We start from the raw sequence: 21,335 nt of genomic DNA, 5'->3' as shown, positions 1-21,335 counted from the left end.
CATCATTTCCGAATGCGCGACGGGAGCATATCATGGCTTGCACGAAGAGGAACAGCCGACAATTTCTCGGAATAAATTGTAGTGGCCGGTGTCTGGATATCCCGCAGCACTTTTCGTCCGCGTGGAGGGTATTTTCGTGGCATTCTAACGATGTGTCACGAGATCTACGAGGCTGTTTGTCGGTGAGCACAAAAATAGGCCTCACTCTGCACTCACTTCATCACTCAAGCTACCCGCGATAGCGTCAACGCGCGCCTTCCCTTCTTCTTGTCGTTAGACACAACGAATGCCCGACGACTGGTTGGCTGAAAATGTCGGCGACGTCGTGCGTACCATTAGCTCGGCCGTCACGACGTTACCGTCGGATTAACCTTAGCCGAGTGTTGCATACGCGAACGCCGCGGTTTCATCGGAGCTATGCACTTGAGCAACTTTACGGCGCCGGGCCGTTTGTAGGACCGACCGGGAACGATTCGGTAAGTGAGACACGCCGATTTTTATGGTTCTTCGTTGAAATCGTTCATCGGAACCAACACCGAGAATTTTAATCTGTACGCTAGACGGTTGGAACTCGGAGCATAATGTTTTTTCCTGGTACGTTGGTGAATGACTTAACGATTCGGTTCGGTTGTTGTGTCGTTATGATCGCGTTGATTGTTCTATACTGGCTCCGGTAAAGTGTTACACGCCGATTTCCCTTGAATCACGGCAGATATTGTGTTCATTATTTTTTTTTTTTGTGAGATTAAAGGAACGCAAAAACCGAGAATTTAGATGGTTCCCGGATAATCAAGATTCTATCGCGTTCCTTTAATTGTGTACAGTATCGCAATACTGGATACGACTTCGACGGAATATATTTCCATGTAATCGCCACTTTGTACTTTGAAAAATGCGCTTATCTTGAGCAAAAATAGAAATGGCACAAAGCAACAACCTTCGGCCTAAATGTGAATTTAACGTTGCACGTATTACACACGACCATTCATCAAAAAAGACATTTGTTCAAGCTGAAATAATAGGTAGTCGCATGCTTGCTGTTTAGTAAAGCAAGTTACGTAACTTCTGTTAGAGCATTTTCGATTTTAGATTAATCTTTAGGATTTAACTTGAATTCAAAAATTTAATTAAGACACGCGTTTATCGCATAAAAAAGCGGAAACCTAGAGCCTGGCTAACAAAATCTGTTTAAATATTAGTGTACCAAAGTGCATAAAAACTAGTTCGCGAAGGGTACAAAGTTCATTTTCAAATTTGCATAAGATAATGTAATGTATTTATGCATTACTGCCGTGTATTTCAGGTAAAATTGACTATAATAGTGCACAATGGCACAAATGTTGCGTATGAATGTCGTAAACGTAGAATCTTTTTTATCGCGCGGCTGGAACAATGATAAATATCGGTAGATGCCGAATAAGCAGACCAAGCGGTGAAGATCTAGCGCTGACTATATTCACCTTGTCAAGTCATCCTGACTTAGTAAACACCGCGACAAGTAATGCCCAAGATTTTACGGTGACTTGACTTACGACAGAAGCGGCTGTTTATCACTGTGTCAGAGTGACGCTCGTGCCGTTCAAGACGATAAAACGAATGAGCTATGCGAGGAACACTCTGAGAAATGGTGCGGCGGGCTTGAGGGCCTTTTGTTGCGACACTGATTTTAAATTAGAATTTATGGGGTGCCTGAAAACGTTTCGTCGAGGCCACTGTAGTTACTCGGGAAATCTATTTATCGCGATACAGAGCTGGCTCGCATCCTTAAAAAATGTCACTCCCGCTTTTACCGAAATGGTACCATACACGACAATACGCAGATGTTTTCGGTGAAATAAATTTTTCACTTTACATTTCGGAAATAATAAGTTGAAGTATTTTAACATGGAGTTATATAAGATATGATAAGCATTCTTTAATTGCCATATACTCTTAAAATAAAATTCTTTTGAATAACATTTCCGGAGTAGGAAGAATCTATCTGTCACTTTTATTAAAGGAAATTCTATTGAAGATTAAATGCGTCATGTGTAATAACTGTTCGTTACCTTTTGTAAAAATTTCTTTTAATTCTATTTTCGAATCACTTTCATAGAGGTCGTTTAGAAACCTTTGAAATCGAATGAAGCGATGAAAGCGTTGGACAAATCTCTAATGGAGACGAAATAAAAAATTACAAAAGTTTTATTTTTTTAAACATTGGATCGGTGATTCAGAGTTGCTAACATCGTGCGCCGAGTGCATTTAGCTAAAGAGTTGGCTGCAAACCAAGAAGCGGCGGGGATAATTCGCGAGCATTTAACGGATCTGTTCAGTAAACATTTGATTCTTAGCTATCTAACATTACCTCCGAAGTTAAGGAATCCTTGACTCTGCCTTCCGTTAGGTTCCTTTCCCTCAGGCTCTTTATTCAGCTATATGTCTAACTTATCGTTATTGTGGCGAAATGTGCTGTCGTTAGAGCTCATTAAATAACACTAATTGATCGAACGTGAATCAATCTGTGAAATTGTAATTTATATACGCGTATAACGATTGGAACATAATGAATCACCATTTGTATGAACTCTCTACACCGTAGTAAATCGCAGAAGCATGTAAAAAACGTTGCGAAACGTTGCCTTGTGCTAAAAGTCACGTTCTCCTGCATATCACTCAGAAAATCTAATTGTATTTTTCCTTTACCTACAAACGGTGGTTTATTTTTATTTTATGTGGTATATTTCCAATGGAGAAAACACTCATAATGTTCAACTGTAAACGGCGATACTCTTTAAAATATTTTATTTCTAAATTTTGAATTTGGTATTTTTGTAGCACTTATTTCTTCTTCTGATAGAATGATGATGTCAGTATGTCGATGGGGTTATCCTTGACGTTCAAATATCTTCAATACACTGTTATTGTGTATTTCCGCCTTTGATGCATGATATATTGTTCATCATAAATTACGCGTATGGCAGACGATAAGATGGCTGCTGCTCATTGTACAATAAATAAGACAGTTTGACGTATAGCCTTCTTATAATAGTCAATGTAATCATTTACGATTTAGATTTCGATTGTAAGCTTTTAAATTACAAAAATCTATGATAAATTTCTGTATGGCGTTTAAGAGTTGCATTAACGTCGAAGATTAAGTAGATATTTCACATTAGATTCTACATGAAAAAAAAGCTGACTACATAAAATCCATCTTCTTCTTTAAACCTTTTTATCCAAAAGAAATAATAAAAAATACAATACAATTTTTTCATTCGAAATACCTTTTACCACAAGACCCAAATGTTGATCCAAATCGAGACTCAAATTGAAAATTGATCAATTATTAGTTACACACAAATACATTCAAATTAATCCATTATATATTATTAAAACAGTTTTCATCGTTAAAACTTTCAGCTGATCAACTTTCTGCTATCTGTGGAATTAAATCTTAACTACTCACGTAGCAACATAATTTCTCTATTAACCGTACGTTTCAACGATAGAAACCTCTTCAAACATTTAAAAGGAAAATGTGGCTTACAGTGTTCTACTTCTAAGCTCTCTAAGTACACAGTAGCGCACGCCGGTGTAGTTTTCACGGCGAACGAGGCGCATTCTGTTCATTCAACGCTGCGCGTACGAACTGTCAGTGCATTATTTTTGACCGCTGCGTATCACTCGGCGATAACACAACGAGCGAAACAACGGTGTGCCGGCGGCAGTTTGGCAGCGATCTGGGTCGTGAAAATTTCAATCATGCCGCACATTAGGGGCATCCAAATCATCCGGATTATTCGCCGGCGTGTTTTAAGCCGCGCATCAATCTGTTCGGTTCAGTCGTGGCGCGTCGCGATGAAAAGACGAATGCTTACGCGGATAGGCGATCTGGCCGCGCGCCAGACCCTATGGTCAACTACGTTTATTCCGGCCAACTGGTTTGTGCAACGCGCGCGTCCCGCGTATCCGCTTTGGTCCCGGCCTAACGTACCTACAGTCCACGGGTTTTTATTCTCGAACGGTTTCAGGTTTATGTATCGTGTAAAACCCGGCCGCGTATCGGGCTAATCGTTTCTGGCGTTGCGTGCCGCCCCGCGCGACTCGATTTGTACCCGTGCCCGGCCCGATCAATGAAAATCCAAGTGTCGTCCGACTTCGGATCCGATTTAGCGCCGGACAGGCCGGCCTTCTTGCGTGCGAATTAGCCTCCGTGACGCGCCACGATAGCGGAAAGTTGTTCCACGTCGCGTTCCCATTGGGTTTTCGCTTGTGCGACTTGTCTATTTTTGCTAGGAATTTGGAAATTGTTGGCCTGGCGTGGTGTACGTTTTGTAGATAGATTGAGCGAGTTCATTGTAATGTTTTATCGTGCTTCTGTTTTTGATGTTTTGTAGAGTTGATTATATAATGTTTATTATTGTCTATGGCTGTGTTTTATTATTTCGATTATTAATTATTTGATAGGGCAGTTTCTACTTTATGTCATTATAGGAATTGTTTAGCTGTTTAATTATATAATAATTTTATACAGGAATGATGTGGCTAATCGTTTTATTAAACGTGCAGAAATAATTTGCTGTATTTGTAAGAAATAATCGAATGTAAAGGCCTCCATAGTTCATACCATACAATAGGAACTATTCATACTTAATAGTGAATCGATTATAGAAGACAATAAATAATAGGCATTTGTTAATGCAATAACAGGAGTATTACATAGGAGGATCGATGCATGGTTAGCCGAGCGTTCATTTCTCTCCATTAATCACGTTCATGAACTCCAAGTGTGTCTATGTAATGGCCTATTAATAGGATATAATGGCCATTGCGTTTGCTGACATGCGACTTTGTAACTGACTAATGGATTAATGTAAAATTATAGCCGCAAAGTATCTCCTTTACATGTCGATGGCATAAAGTGAGACGTTATACTGCGTATTTTGCTTTATCCCGACATGTTTATCTAATTTCGTTCGTATTGAACATTTGAAAATGTGAAATATTTTAAACTGTAACACATGTGTTACTACTGATAAAACATTCATTAAATTTTGTACGCCTGATTTGATCGAATTGAATCTACGTGGAACAATAAATTGAAAAACCACAGTACTGGTTTCTATACGAAGCGTCAATTTCAGTGGATCTGTGACAACTTTGATTAGGTCTGATTAAAATGTCTGTGCAGTAATTGCTGTTTCTACTTGTTGTAACTGCTCGTAATAATTATTTTTGAAGTTATTAGTTACAGTATATTACCGTCGAATGTCGCTAATAGTATTTTTAACCATTAACTATATTGTAATGCTTATGTATATATGCATGACATTTTCTGGCAAATTTTTAAAAAAATATTACATACGAGAACTCATTAACTGTACACTTATAATGTATTTTAAATCAAAAAGCACACTGAAAATGCAACAACTATCATGTCAGAATATTTTTATTTTAAAAAAATGAAATCTTATATAAGAAATAAGAGACTTGGAATTTTTTCATATTCTCTTCTGAATGCAGAATATAATTAAAATCCTGACAAAGTACAGGATATATAATTGTAGTGTTGACGGATGTCGACTCTATAATAAATAAAACCCAGTTTCTGAACAAAAGTACTTCAAACTAGAATTAATTTTATAATTAAATAATGCATCGACATGGACGAAGATACATTTCCTTGTTCGTTAATAAAAACTGTTTGATCATTTATACTAATTGCAGTCTACATGTACTAGATAATAAATAATGAAAGAATGAAAGACGGCACAGTTCATTATTTTTCATTATTTTATAAAAATATAATATAATTCCTCACTTGTATTCGGTTACATATGTTGACTTTAACTATATAACAATTCGACCGTTTAATCATATCTTTTTCACTAGGAAAGCAAACACTATTTCCCATGGAATAAGCGATCAAATATTTTTGAACGGAATTATAAATATGGAAAGCTATGTAGCAACAATGTTTGCCCCAGCGCGCAGTAATAGTTAACCATCAAACTTGACGTGTTAAGTACCACATGTCTTTTCTTTCATGTCAGTTTAATGCCAGAGAAATTCCCACGTCGTTAGGAGATGAAGTGACACCGATTTGCGGTTGTAGTATAATAATATACAGAGTGACTCACCTAACATGACGACTTGAAGTTCCTCTCGAATTATTCATTGTATGAAACAGCATACATCAAAATTGTAGGTTTACGAAAGGAAGATGTTATTGTTCCTGCAGTACTTGATTAACTCGATTCGGCCCCGCAAACCGGCAGACTCACATTTTTAGATACTAACACTTTGCGTTGAAAAGTTTTTCCCTAGAAATATTCAACAATTTCCGAAGAGGTATAAACACTCTCCGAAACTAACGAAAAAACATACATAAGCTAAGAAACAAAGCTATTCCATTTCAATATTCCATTTATCGACGCATTAAAGAAAGCTCAATATTATATATAAGTCTCTATGATTCTCCTGTATCAAATTAAGTGGTAACCGACAATCATCTCTTGAGCGCACAGTGTTAAACAGGGGAAACGCGATCCCGCCGTCTGGCACTGAAATGGAAAACTTCAGTCAACAAACTGCGGACGCGTTGCCGCGGCTTGAACCATGGTATCGGGGCCGCGATATATTTTTCTGGGAGCGCGGTGGTTGCGCACCGCGCCCAGGGTGGCCGCGTCGGGGCGTATCTTCTTTCAGAAAATTGCGCGGTCGCTCGTAAAGATAAGTACTTAATTCCCTGTTTTGCCGGAAATTGTTTTCCTCCGCGGCGAACCTCCGTTCGGCTTTATGAATCGCCGCGCGAACTTTACGCGACACGTGAAGGCTTAACACGACCGCGGAAAGGTGTTCGCCGCCACCTGGTTCTCCAGGTCTTGCAGTGCATGAGATTTCTTCGCTGCTCGTCGACTGGCGACGTTTTTAACACGTTGCCGGCCGATGACGTAATTTCACGTCATCGCCAATTGCATAAGTTGCAGTCTTGATACGGTTGTAAAATATTTTGAAGCTTATAACGAGTTTTTGAGTTTTTTATAGATTATTTTTTCGTGTGACAAGAAAGCCAGTACATTCAGAATGCTACGAAACGCCTCGTAGACACGTACTGTGCTTCCAGGATAGATAAAAGAATTAGTATTCGATAGAAGTAGAAATCATTGCGGATCTACAGTGATTTTACGTTCGTGTAGTTTCGTGTGCATTCTTTTATAGTGGACAAGAGTTTTCTAAGAAAAGACGCTTTGGGATAAACGGTATAAGTTGTCCGGGGGGAAACAACGTGCGAACCATCCAGGCAATTAAATGTCGCGGCATGGTTGGGAACTAAATGACCTTGGTCGACCACTTAATTTTGATCGGACTGTATCGCTGCGAGAGCCCCGGTAGAAAGGCCCTCAGCTCTTTGACGTGAGTGCGCATAGGAATAAAGTGTCGATGGAAACGATGGTTGGCGTTGCCCTGAGACATTAATAGCCTTTAGACACGGAGTATTTTATTACCGGTAACCTTTCAGTACATGCAATCCAGCAGTTCTGCAGCGTTGGCAATCGTTACCGTGCAAGGGTCCACATTTCCTTTAGAGGGGAACGTCGGACGATGCATACTTAATAAGCGGCTCGATAGTGCGCGGTCTCTTAACGCGTTCCGATTGGAGCAATTAATTATCATGCCCGGCGCATACGAAATAAATGTTTGACGTCGGCGAAAAATTCTTTTCAATCACTCATTGCCGATCTCGGCCCGTCACGCGGCGTCAACGGTCTCAACATGAAGACTGCGTAATAACTCGACGCAGTTACGTGATAAATTAATCTTGTTTCTCGTTTGCGCGCGTTATTATTTAACTTGATGAAATTTCCTTCTTGACGATGAGTGATCGGGCTTTCTTAACGTTCATCTGTCTTTCTATCAAAATCATTTTGAGTAATATTGTTAAATCGTATTTTGGAAACAGAAACGTGTGTTAAATTTATATATATGTGATTTATTAAATTTGCTATACTGTTGTCCGTTTGTTTAATCGATTGATGAGTTTCAAATGTTTGAAAGTAAAGAAGCGATTTTGAATCATAATAAAAGTATTTAATAGTGTGTAAAATTTATAATCAATGAAATATCATGTGATTTGTACAGTAGTATAATATATTTTGTAATTATATAATGATTTCTTCATTTATTTGGCTTCCCATGTATTTTAATTAGCGTGTCTTTCATCGGTTCTTAAACAGTACAGGACTCACTTTAAATCAGCTTGTATAATTCTAATTAAGTAGTAACGTCAATGACGTCTACGCGATCAAGTAATTATTCATCTCATTAAAATAATTGTTCATGTTAGCCTCCTCATGCACGGATTGAAAACGGTATCGTTATAACGCGCATAAAGCAATTACGAAGGAATAATTGAATATGAGGAGGATATTAAATCATTTAATATAACTGTTTGATACTGATAAATAAAACACTCGGAAACCAGCTTAATCGATGAAAATTAGACTTTTCCGTTTAAGCGTTTGTTTTTATATTCCGTGCATTAAAGAAAATAATGTTTCAAAATAAAAAAAGCATAGTACACAAATGTATCAAGTCACAACATTTCTGTAACATTTTGAAAAGTATCGACATTTACAACATTACAAATTTCCAATTCTCAAATCGTGTTACAACAATTAAATTTTTATGGTGTATCTTGTGAAAGCAATATGAAAAGAAAATATTTATAACGAACAAAGGTAAAAAATTTGAATGATGAAATCACTAATTTCTATTACACATACGTTACTAGTATAGAAATGAGCAGTTTGCTTAAGTATTTATCGATACTATATATTTTTAGAAGTTGAATTGACGAAATCGAAAACTAACAGCAACATTTTAGAAATTGAACATAAATATTTCAATGTAAGAATTCATTCGATCGAGAAGATCATAAATTTACAGTGATTTTAAATTTATTATTCAAGTGGAACTGATTCGAAAGTCTAAATCGGAATCTTAATTACCAATATGCAAAGGTGGAACGCATGAAAATAATAACGTATGACCGGTACGTACCGTTTTTACATGCAACCGGTATCACCACATCTCATTATTTTGTTATTATTATTTTGCATTGTTGTACCTCGCACGTTGTAACTGATATTTTACACTCTATTAAATCTGAAAAGATAGCTTGCCTTGTATTACATGATTCATAATGATACTACTGTCCGACTGGTAATAACTCATTTTCCTCTTCGTCTCTTTCCCTCTCCTCCGCCATTGGAAATTTTCATTAAGCACTCTAGTTACTTGCCGCACTGAAACTATATTTATACATGTATGTATATATATATATATATATATATATATATAATATATAAATAGGTCATCTTATATTTATAGCACGGAATCGTAAGAAGAATTATGAATAAATTTCGAGACAGCTAGTTATTAACCGCTATTAATCATTGACTTCCTCAACGGATTTGATCTCAGCGATGTAATTAAGTAAGAAATATGATTTAACTGTGAGATAAAAGTCATCAAATTTATACGATAATATTAATCTATTCTTTGTACTGAATCATACTGCACTGCAACTGTAATTTTACAATTTCAGCTGTTTGAATGTTTCAAATTAAAAAATCTAAATTGTGTTAATTATGTATCCATTGATACATGATTTTTGTAACTGCAGCAACGACGTGTATTAACTTTCCCTTACCATTTTGGAATATTAATTATTAAACTATCGAGAGTACATATTACAGGATCCCATAACTTTTAGTGAAAATTAATAAATCGGCGGGTATCGCATAGTTACCAAATGAAAAGATATAAGAAATATTGGATGAAATTTTAATATAATTTTTAAGAATATTTAAACACTTTCACAACGCTAATAAATAATTTATAAATTGCCCACCACTACGGACTGGTATTGTATATTCATTCCTGCGTTGTATATTTATTTTCTATTCTGAACGCGTGCTCCATTTTCTAACGTACATATTTTCGCGAACAAAACGTCAACAAATGGCGTGATCAAATATTTACGTTTCAAACATTGGAATTCTCTCAACTTCGAAGTACCTATAGGCGCAACGTATTGAATTGAAATAAAATGTAAATACAGGAGCAAAGTTATTTCTCTATCTCTTTCAAGCTTCCAAAATAAACCATCGAATCTTTGGAATTCTCTATAAAGGTACATGCTCCCATAAATTTCCGCAATCTAATTATAATTTGTATTTTAAATGCCTTCGGTTCACGCGATATACTTTTTAAACGTCCGTTCTCTTGCATTGTTCTTACCCTTACACTATTATCGTCTGTATTGGGTAATAAAATACTGGCATAAATATTTATAAATCAAATGATATTAGCATCTTTCTGCAAGTACCGTAATGTAACACTATCATACGTGGATCCAGTATAAGCCCGGGATTATCGCATATACGAAGTTAGCGTTAAACTCCTGGCAACAACTAATCTGCATTGTGGGATAATATGCACGTCGGCGCATGCATACAGGATGCACTCGTGGAACAGATACTCGCACAACTTTAATCGAGCCATTATACACAACGGAAATCTTAGATTATAAATCTAATCTTACAATATTGTTGCCATAAATATTTCACCGGCTTGCGTGGTCGCTTATTTTCAATGCGGACGCATACGAACGCGAAAAATATCTATCTGGCGTGAAATGTAGGTCGGAGAATTGCGAACGTATCGTGTCACGATAGCGTGTGTAACAACTTGGCCGATTACTATTAGCTACCATGCAAGAATGCGCGCGGTAATTAATTTAGTAAGTTCATTTTAATTAATGATCGACGAAAGATCAAGCAGCATATACATTTCGCGAACATATTTATATGTCTACGCGCATTCTGCGCAAACCGCTGTGGCGCAACACTCCTTATCCTGCAACCACGTATCTTTTGTGTTTTTTAAAAATATTCTATAAAGTAGAACACGATTCAAGGTAAAGCTAACTATAACGCTACTTACATTTTCCTCTTTCAAGAAAACGAAAAACGCGTATGTCATTTAACGATTCCGCAGAAGTTCGCGAAGGATAATCGAATTCGAATATTAAACAGAATTTCGTTAAAAATCATATTTTGACTGTTTCGCACAAAATAATATTGCGCAAACATCATGGTATTATATTAACATTTCGTTACATGGTAGTTTCCATCGTTTCCTACGCTCGCACCGAAACGTGTGATTACACGGAACAAGCATCCGTTTCATTGGAAATGACCTTTCCATGAGGATCCTTTCCGCGAACGTTCGCAATGGCTGTTCAACGAATAACTGAAACCTAAACTTTCATTTCCAAATAATGATATAGCATTACGGGATATATCGACGAGACGAGTATTCATTGGTTGTCATAACGTTCGCGGAACATCCGTTGCGCGTAATGGATAGCGGTCCTTAATGACACGTCGTTACGCTAACACATTTGAGGCCGTGTTAACTATATCCAAGTGAATCTCGAGCGGGCCGACTACATATTCAGCTATATTTCTCGCGCCGACGTTAAGTCGGTAACAAGTAGTCGCGTTCCCGAGGGGTTTTGATTCTATCATCTGATTCCGTTGACTGCCTGAACTAATTGCTCGATGATTCCCCGTTAATGTATAAGATACAGTCTGAGATTCTATATAAAACGATAGGAGCCCGCGAGTGGTATGTTATTATCTGAATTCAACACGTCAGATATGTCTTGTAAAATATTTATTCTCTCCGCCCCTGGAGCAACCGCATATGTTTACATAATTGCAACGCGAATGAAGTATTTGTAAAGCGCACGGGGTAATGCTACATCCGGTATGCCAGACTATTATAACCGGCCGGGTAATACGGAATTTCATACATAAAAATCATCTTCTTCACAGAAACATGTCAGTAACCTGTAGAACCGCCAGCAAGTGTTTTAATAAATCATATTAATACCGGCCGCTGCTCCCGTCTTTTTCAGGCGGGTCTGAAATGAAGTTGTAGATAAATGTTTTAATTACCAACGACAGAAGAAGTTTGAACATGTTAATGGAGGTGGATCTCACATGTAACGAAACGCATTTGATTAATGTATGAAACGTACGGTTGTTGATGAATCAGTATAACGGTTCATGTAAATGCGTCTAACTTGGCTCAGACGCGAAAGGAAGCGCTTCGATCATTCCTTTTGCGTCGAAACTTTGATGTAGATACGTAGATCGTTATCTAATTTGTTGGAAGTGTCTGAAGTAAATGAAAGATTGTAAAAAATGAAATGAACTGAGCCTAACCTGTAAATTACATTGGATGGAGTTGCACAGGAAACAGGCGAGTGGTGTCCCAAAATCTATCTTTCCATTATTTAATGTTTTCATAAATGCAACGATGAGCTTAAGCAATGTAATTGTATATTTTTATTTAATAAGATTTGTATATTCTTTTTGTATAACATATAAATAATTTGTATTGAATGCTTCATATATTAAAATGTTAAAATAGGATATTAGAGTATAGTTTCAAAACTATACTCTTCTATATTGAGTGTAACTATAGAAATAAACGATTCCAGAAAGAAATATGCTTCGGAAATAATTTTTTCCTCCGATCGTCATTCCAGTTTCTTCAATGAAGCAATTTTTAACCTCCACCGGCCCAACAGATACTAGACGTCCGTTCCTTTATTTTTGCGAGGAAAGGAAAGGCGCGGAAACGGCGCGACGCACGGTAAATGCAAAACCGGCGCATTTTAACGCTCGAAATGATACCAGGGACGAAACGTATATAAATTGTCCGATACGTAGCGGCAATCGGATGTCGAATTAGAAGGTTGTCGATTGGCCGACGCCGCAGGTGGGTATTTATGTAGCATCAGGAGTGGCTGTATCGCAATCATTAATAAATAACGGCATTATGCAAATGCGCAATTTGTCTCCGGGTGGCAGGGTCGCACGAGCCCTCGGCGTGTAGCCATTTTAAATATAAAACGAAAGTACAAACGTAACGGATGGCAATTTATTTCGTACCACTGTCACGGCGTGGTAGAGCGGTGGCTCACATTTATAATGAGAAGACAAATGATGCGTTACGATGTGTCCGCATCTCTGTACAACCGTGTATGAGCGCAATGATGACCGGCCATTAATTTATTGCGCGACACGAGGCGCGATGAGGCTAGGGCCCCCGTCAACGAGTTTTTCGTGTCGATGTCATTTTCGTTGTATGCTCGGGTCCCGCCTGTTTTATTACATACCTAAATAGAGACACAGAGCCTCTCCTCTGACTTCCCCTCCGCAAATCAGACGCAGCGGACATGCGAATTTTCTATTTTTCCTCTGCCCCAGCGGGACGGATATTAACCCCGAAAAGCTTGACAGGGAATGTACTGAACCAGCACATCCCGATTCTGATGGGATTCACATGGAACATGATCTTGAAAGGATGCTTTACATGTATATTCTTTCGTTGGACATTGCTCGCATTGAACAGGTGGAAACAGAGAAAAAATCGTAATTGACGATTGAAAATATAAAATTCAGAGCTATTAGCATTGTAATTATGTCTGATAATTATATGTAAAAGACAAAATATCCAAAAACGTACATACAATTCCAATCTTCATTTGAGAGTTACTCTCGGCCCACCAAGATGGCCGGCAAAAGAAAATACCTGTCAAATGTTCCCGAGAATTATCTTCTACGAATAAAAAGAAACAGATACTTCCTGGTATCCTGATCTTTCGAGAGAAACTCTGTTGCCATGACTTATCTCAGACGTCAAAATCGTTCGCCACGTAGCTAGTCACACTGTGCAACGGCTTTGCGACGCAACGCCATCAACTTTCACGCCATTCGCCATCCTCTCGAACAAAGAAACAAGAAAGCCTAAATCCAACTTTCGATCCCCGCGTTGTATTTGCCCATCTTCGCGGTAATCAACACGGAACTGGAACGAACGGTTGCAAAAAGTGACGACCCACTTAGTTACTTCTTGTAACGACATTGAATCAATCGCGTGTATCGCTCGATCAATATTTATATCGCATCTCCCCGTCACCTCGAATAATTACACCTGTCGTAATTACCGGGTGATTTAATTGGTAAGATAAACGAGACATAGACAGCGCGTCTAAAAAATCCTATTTAAAGGCCGGATGGCGGGCGAAATGGACACGCGAGAGAGAAACACGTTTTCTAAGCTATCACGGAAGACGACACGGGGGCTGAAGAGGAAAGGGAGCTTCGTTCACTCGTGAATCAGCGCGGCGCGAGCGTATTAAACGGGCACGGTAATTGAGTGAAGCGCCGCGCGTCGCGGCGCTTCCGCAAACGGCTACTCCGAAACCCACGTTCAACGGGGCCCGAGTGGTTCGAGCAGGAGGACAGCACCAATGGCGCTACTTGTCGCCGTTGGCGGTGACACGTGTGCGCGTCCGAATAATAACCACCGTACATACACGTTTATATAGCCCCGGAGATAGCTATTGTCTCACTCCCGGGGAGTAATGCCCCATTGTGAATTGGTCACAGTGATGTATCGCCTGTCGTCAGGAAAGCGACGGTTAGTTTATTTCATTTCAAACCAGCCGGCCGGGCCGGTCTATCCGCGTTTGACGCCGAGGCCAACGCTCAATGAAAAGATCAAAATTGAACGTTGCTTCGACGTTAATTCTCCATTGAAGCGTGGACAATGGGGGAACTGTTAATCAGCCGTAGGAAAACTTCTGCAACGTTGATTCATCGCGCAATGCTTCTGTGCGGTGGGACGGATGTAGTAGTGGAATAGGTTATTTTTTATTTAAACTATTGTGAATGTAGTCTTTAGTATGAATTCTTAAATGGAACGGGAGTTGTTTATTTGGCGGGCATGAAATTTTGTGGAACAGTTGATAATAATAGAAATAGCCCATGTTCATTTGGGTTTGCTTGTACTTGTCCATGCTCGCCCAGATTCGTTCAGATTCGCCCATGTTCGGTCATGTTTGCCCAAATTCGTTTAGGTTCGCCCATGTTCGTCCATCCTCGTTTTTCAGAGAACTCTTTTTACTGTGTTCAACGGTATATTTCTAGTAGATTATTTACTTAATCACTCATACAGAATATGGTTCTTCATCGCAAAAGACTGCTCCTTAATTTAAAAACTAAAATGCAGTGAAATTATTAAACATTATATTGTAGTATTTGGGATAAAAAAAAGATTATTTTAAGTATGTTAACTTCAAGTGGTCGTTTCAATGAAAATACGCAATCAAAATTCATTAACTGTTGCTTTTACTTACGGACATTTCGAAAGTAATATAAATTTAATAGAGATCGATAGTGGTAAGTTCATTTTTCGGTGAGACGTTAGTAAATTTTTCGGTCCGGTTCAAAAACTTGCCTGCACACGCATCAAACGGGCACGCAGGGATGACCGTCGGCAAAAAAATATAACTGTTAGAAGTTTCAGCCGTTAAATGGCCCTTAATTGTTACATCGAAGGATCACGGCCCGGTGGAACGTCCGACAGCGAGAGAAAACCGTGTAACCGAGTGTACGTTTCCATACGATGTGTGCGTACCCGTTAGACGCGTGTTGCAGCGGTACGTGCAGGCGCACAAACGAATCACTCACGTTTCCTGTAAATTGCGGATTCATGGTTTATCGGCGCACGGCCGAAACGTTTTACTGGCCGGCGATGCGCGATAACGCCGCGCTGACAGCGGAATGTCCCGGCCAAAATGAATCCAGCGAGTACACGCGAGACGCATATGCGGGAAACGTATTCCCCTGTGTTTTGTATCTCTTTTTCCTCTTTTTTCGTTGTTTTGCCGTTTTGCGGACGTGCTTGGAATATCGGATGCAGTAACCAACGGTATAGAACCACGGGAAAAGAGCGTCGCGCCGAGGATTCGCGAGAACAGGAAGAGACGTCTTTGTTCAGAGGCAGCTGTTACTACCGTCACATTGTTACTAATGTAAACCGCGTTAACGCACGGACGCATGAAAATGAATAAGCGTGATCCGCCGCGTTAAACGTTCGTTCCACGAACAGGCTATTGCAACATATCACGATAAATGTTTCTCTGCGGACAAGTCACTACGACACCGGTGCGTTATTCCTTGATCTATCGTTACTGAGAAATCACTCTCTGCGATCTTATCTCTGTAGAAGGTAATGATTTAAGAGCGAGAACCAGGGTGACGTTTAGAAAAGATTGGAAACTTTTATATACCACTCTTTCTTATTGTTAAATTTGAAAAATGTGCTGATTAAATGGTAACATCGAATATAATCGACGATAAATCTGGAATATTTTACAATCAATTGAAAGGAAAATTTCCATCGAGAAGGAGATAAATGATGTTATCATTACTGCGGTAATGCGGTAATTTTCATGCGGCAAACAGAAATTCCATTGAATGCAGACGATGCAAATTGATTTATAGGAATCAATCTTTGCGCTCGAAGTATTTAACTTTTTATAAGGAAGCTCGTTGCCGTTTGACAACCTATAAATTATGGTTTCCCTCCTCGCCGGATTCACATTGTTTTGTTTGATTCGCACGTATCGGCCATTAATTTAATATCCAATTAAGTGCGCACTGGTTTTATTAGTCGCGTAACGTGACCCATTAAATGTAATTGCTCAACATTTATTCACACGATGCTGATTAATGTTTACGAATTTAGAATGCACCCAATAAGTAATATTTAATGCATCGCTATCTTTCTCGGTATTACGTTTTATTTTTATTCGTTCACAGATAACAGTAAGTGTCTACCCCTGTTTTTATACTTGACAAACTGTTAAATATATTCCCCATCGATAATTTGAAGTTGGTCGAAGTATCATTAACGTATAATTTCAATTTACTTTTCGATAACAACACAGTTGTAACATATAATTTTTTAATCACTTTGAAATGATCGAAAGCTTCCAAGAGTCCAGTCGTTAATTTCCAAGTTTATCGTGGCGTCATCAACGGGACAGCTCAAACGTGTACACACTTCGTCGGTCGGAAACCGTTTACGCCGTTCAGGCGTGCGTGCTCGTACAATGAAAACCGTTTCGATTCGAATAATTACTTTATTACGATCCACTAAAAATCGCGAGAACTTTCCGCGCGCGGTCGACATAAACGCGTTGCCCGGTAGCGACGGCGAGCGTGCTCCATAAAATTTCTTGCGCGATCGTTCGACGCTCATTGCCGGGCAAGAAAGTCGGACTATCGTATCGCGGTTATTGCAAAATTTATCGGCGTGCACACCTCGCATTAACGAACGCTAATAAAGCTTCGGCTCCTTAATAATCATACCGTAAATCAGCGATGAAAAATTATCGCGGCGTTCCGTGACGCGGCGCAGCACGGGATGAAAAAGCAACGACAGAGAAACGAGGGGTTGAGGGGGGTCAAGGAAAAAAACCGGTGAAAAAAGAAACACCGAGCTACGCTGGCCCTAACCGCCGCTGATAATTGCATTGTCGCATTAATACGTATCTAACATAATGCGGCTTCGAGCCGGAAGATAAACGATCCAATCTGTTAAAGAGTGTGCCACCCCTTGACGTGAGCGCGCGCGCGCGCGCGAGGCTCGCTCGGCTCGCGCTTTCACGTCACAGTTATATATTTCCCCGAGGTCAAAATTTATTATGTACTAAAACACCGGTATTGTTGCAAGAAAGCGGGCCGTTGACTAGAAAAAGCTGCTGTTATTAATTCACATTAGCTTAATAGGTACAAGAGAGAAAGGGAACAAAGACATGGCGTGGCGAGCGGCGCGGTGGAGCGAGGATCGGCGACAGGAAGGTGGAAAGAGAGGAGAAGAGCGAGCGAGAGAGGTGTAGCGAGGAGGAGACCGTAGGGGGGAATAAGGTCACGCCAGAAAGTGAGTAATGAAGGCGGTTTATCTCCGAGGAGTAACTAGCGGTGTTCGTGTAATGGAGGCATTCATCAACGCGATCTCACATCGCCTTTCCGTTCGCGTTTCAGAGTCTCATGACGATTTGCACTACGAACGGACGGTGAGAAACGGAGCTGAAACGATTTCTTTTTGCGCACTCGCTCGCGCGCGCGCAGAGGAGGGTGAGCCTCGCGCGCCCGTCTTGGAAAACCCGTTGCCACTTTGCCACGGTAAGATTAATGTCGTCGAAGTCGAGTTTTCGGCGCCATTAATTTTTCTGGCACATTTATTAATTTTCCCTGGCCAGGCAGTTGTTCAGCGCCCGAGTTTAAGATCTCGACGTTAAGCTGACGGTAAACGTCCCCCGCTCCGCTTCACCCTTCTTCCAACGGTTTTTCAATGATTTTTCCGTTATGATTTCTTTTTTCTTCTTGTTTTACTGCGCAGTGGATTGAGAATGTAATTTTGTGCTACGTTTTTTGAGGCAGGTTTATTAACCTCCGCGTGAATAACTGGGGTATCTTTCTTGGTTTACATTTCAGAACGATTTGTGTTGTTGTTGTTTACCAGAATTGAGTGGGAAGAAATGCTTAAGTTAATTTATCTGCGGTGAAATGTACTTCGGATGTTGCTGAAGTATTTGTAGAATGCCGAATGTTAATTATAGCGATAGATTTCTTCACCGTAATTTATGATTGGTAATGCGTTCTTAATACCTTCGAAAGCTGTTTAATCATTTTCTCGTATACGAGTAGGGAAGACAATAAAATTATTTAGAAGAAAACCTGTTCGCTATAATTCTTATTTTCCTTGAAGTGATGAAGAGAGACTCTCTGCTTAATTTTCAGTGCGAATAAATCGGATAGACACTAAATGTTCATTTCACATTCGGTCGCATGACGTGTTACGTTTCATTTTACATACCAATCTAATCCATCCTTCACCAGTTTCCGTTTTCAATTTACAAAACATGTAAGGATACATCCATCGCGAGGAGTCAATAAAAATTGCCGTCTGTCGTTCGTTCGAAATGACAGTCGTCGGTACGTGTCACTGTCACCGTGCTGTATCGTTATTATAGTACAGCAACAATAACAATAACAACAATAACAAGAACGATAACAGCGGCGAGCAACGGCCTGACGCGATATACACGTGCAGAACACGCAACGAGCACGGCGGGCAGCCATATTATTACCGTCTTTTCGCAGTCCGTGCCTCTGTAATTATGATTTTATTTTTATGGACATAAATTATACAGGTTGCTTAGCTGTGTCATTATATGGCATTTTAATTCAAGGCTATAGACATAATGGTAACCCGCGCGACGGACTCGCTGCTCACCTGCCCGCAGAGGAGGTGGAACTGGGCACGCCAGGGGAAAAGAGGAGAAACCATAGGGACCTGGTGGGGAGATGGCCACTTTGACTCTTGTTCGCTACCCGTACACTCCTGGCATTTCTTCTCGCTGCTTCCTTCTCTCTCATTTCCTTGCTTCCCAACCTGACAATCAATCTGAATAACATTCGCCGTTTTTGCAGCCTGAATTATTGCCCTAGGATACGTTCTATTAATTAAAGATCTGTCATGCAGTAGTCATTTCCATCGAACACTAGACGAGGACTTAGAGATCCGATTTCGACAAATTCCAACAGTTTTCGAACATTTTTGCCTTTGCGTGGTTAGTAGTGAACAATTGACAGCATTGCATTATGTAATTTAGTATTTACATCAAGTTTATTAAGTAACTGAGACGGTTTTTGTTATGTCGTATTATTTCTCGAATAATCGATTACCATTTGTTTTTGTCTATAGGTTATTTAATAGTGATATTTACAGTGCAAGAGGTTTTTCTATCGAAGAAGAAAAACTGAAGAAAACACGTTTTGTAAAAAGAGAATCCGGAAGCCTGTAACTTATATGATTAAACAGAATAAGATGATAATAAAGTTGACGTTAATTTATTTCGAAACACTTGTACAGTTCACGTTGTTATTAATCTGAGAGAGGAGATTTGCGTAAATACATTATTATTCATGTATTACAGCCGTAAAGTATTGAACGTAATAAAACATTGACACTGTCACTTTTTCTTGCATTTCATAAGATTTTTGCGTTCAGATTTCTGCGTCATACCGAGCACTTAACTTTCTTGTAATTTATTAGTTAAGCGTTACTAGCAATCTAGGATTGAAACACAACCACAAAAAGATTTGTGTAAAAATAAATTGAAAGTTTGTTAGATTGTAGGAAATTAATGTCAGTTCTTGATTTTATCAAGAGTAAAAGTACTCTGTTTTTATTTTTCTTAATATAATTTCAATTGAAATATTTATTTGTATTTTATACATTAAGAAATAATATTTTATTTCGTTGGTCATTCAATGTATAATCACGATCTCTTTGGTTGCACTGAACAAATCAAATAAAAAGTATTTAATTGTCTCTAATGTGTACGCACTGCACATTTTCATTAACTGTCGTAATAAAGCGTAAAAGAAATACTAGGCAACGTCACATCTTCCATGTGATATACATTCACCGAAATAAATGCGAAGTGAGGAAAATGGTTGTATCATGTCTTACGCTGGACTTACATACACTCCCGGCAATTTGTGAGTTCCTTGCACTTCCGCTCTCTCACAATTTTAATGAGCCCGACCACGGACTGATTAAATCGTGTGACGTTTAGCCTCGATGTAATTAAATAAATTTACAAGCGTTCATTAAAGTTAACGTTGATTAATTGTTTCCACTCGAGTCGCCGTGGCAACTAGCATAAGTTACTTTAAACTATTTGTGCAAATATTATTATCCCGCCGCACTTATGCATTTAATATCTTGATCCTAACAGAAATATTTTTAGATTCCCTTTAAATTAGTCGTGTCTCGATCCAGAAATCTGCAAAAGAATTTTATACTCCGTACGTATGCAGTATGCGCATATATAGGATGTCTCGTAATTGCTGTGAAATAATAAGTAAAAAATACAGAAAGAAATTCGTGCAAAACTTTTCAGAGCACACCTATATTTAATTAACTGCGGACCAAACGTGTACAAGATTTCTTTTTATTAAAACCCTAAGTAATAATATCTACAAGAATTTGTTATTATTGAAATATAAAATACGTATTAAATATTATTATACAATGAATTCTTCGATTATTCTGCACATATATAGAATAAAATTGCAATTTGTCATAAACTCGTCATTTCTTAGTGGTTTTACGCTTCAACTGTTAAATACGCAGGACCTATTACACGTTTAACGATATGTCGAACATGTCTGCTCCTATCTGCGCGTGCATTTAGCACGGCATACGTGACTGATATTCGTCAAATGCCATATGACTGTAATTTAAGCGCAATTTGAAAAGGTAGTGCAGCGCACCGGAGTCTTGGCGATTACGCTGAATAATTATGTACCGACCCGTTGTTACGTTGTTACGGCCGTCGGAATTAT

The 21,335-nt window shown here is 39.0% G+C and overlaps 1 long non-coding RNA gene across 4 annotated transcripts; it reads left to right on the top strand.

Moving 5' to 3' along the window:
- Positions 1-226: 226 nt before the first annotated feature.
- Positions 227-20,053, top strand: LOC143174513 (uncharacterized). Of its 4 annotated transcripts, none has more exons than XR_012998565.1 (4): positions 227-476; positions 17,706-17,856; positions 17,961-18,101; positions 18,179-20,053. It is a non-coding gene; the product is annotated as an uncharacterized LOC143174513 (long non-coding RNA). The 4 variants fall into 4 exon arrangements; XR_012998564.1 differs by having other exon boundaries at positions 17,961-19,552; positions 19,687-20,053; XR_012998563.1 differs by having other exon boundaries at positions 17,961-20,053.
- The last annotated feature ends 1,282 nt before the right edge of the window (positions 20,054-21,335 follow it).

Source organism: Nomia melanderi, chromosome 5 (genome assembly GCF_051020985.1).
Source record: "Nomia melanderi isolate GNS246 chromosome 5, iyNomMela1, whole genome shotgun sequence".
Taxonomy (NCBI): Eukaryota; Metazoa; Arthropoda; class Insecta; order Hymenoptera; family Halictidae; genus Nomia; species Nomia melanderi.
Note: the sequence above shows the minus strand (reverse complement) of the source record. Positions and strands in the feature narration are given on the sequence as shown.